The 430-nt window shown below is 46.0% G+C and overlaps 1 protein-coding gene across 1 annotated transcript in view; it reads left to right on the forward strand.

Moving 5' to 3' along the window:
* Window positions 1–430, forward strand: part of LOC103270604 (aldose 1-epimerase-like) — a 10,620-nt gene that overhangs the window by 628 nt on the left and 9,562 nt on the right. The window lies entirely within an intron of this gene.

Raw genomic sequence — 430 nt, forward strand, 5'->3', positions numbered from 1 at the left:
TGTTCATGATGTGTGTGTGTATGTGTGTGTGTGTGTGTGTGTGTGTGTGTGTGTGTGGTGGTGTTGTTATGGCAATGAGCTGTTCATGATGGCAGCGGCCAGATAATAGGTTACCTAGGCAGGGACAGTGATCCAAGGTTTGTAAAACACAGTTTCAAGGCACAAAATTAAGCTTCAAATGTCCTTGGACTTAGGGAACAAAAAGGAATTAAGCTGGGAGTGTCATTCATGGGAAGATTGTAGGAGGGCTGGAGTCATCATAACGGCTCTGTTCATTTCTTTCTTTTTTTGTAGAGACGAGGTCCTGCCAAATGGCTTGCCCAGGCTAGTGTCAAACCCGCAGGCTCAGGCAATCCACTCACCTCGGCCTCCCAAAGTGCTGGGATGACAGGACACCAAGCCTGGCCTCCTTTTTTTTTTTTTTTTTTTT

Source organism: Carlito syrichta, unplaced genomic scaffold, assembly GCF_000164805.1.
Source record: "Carlito syrichta isolate Samal-C Ts95f unplaced genomic scaffold, Tarsius_syrichta-2.0.1 Scaffold309881, whole genome shotgun sequence".
NCBI classification, from domain to species: domain Eukaryota; kingdom Metazoa; phylum Chordata; class Mammalia; order Primates; family Tarsiidae; genus Carlito; species Carlito syrichta.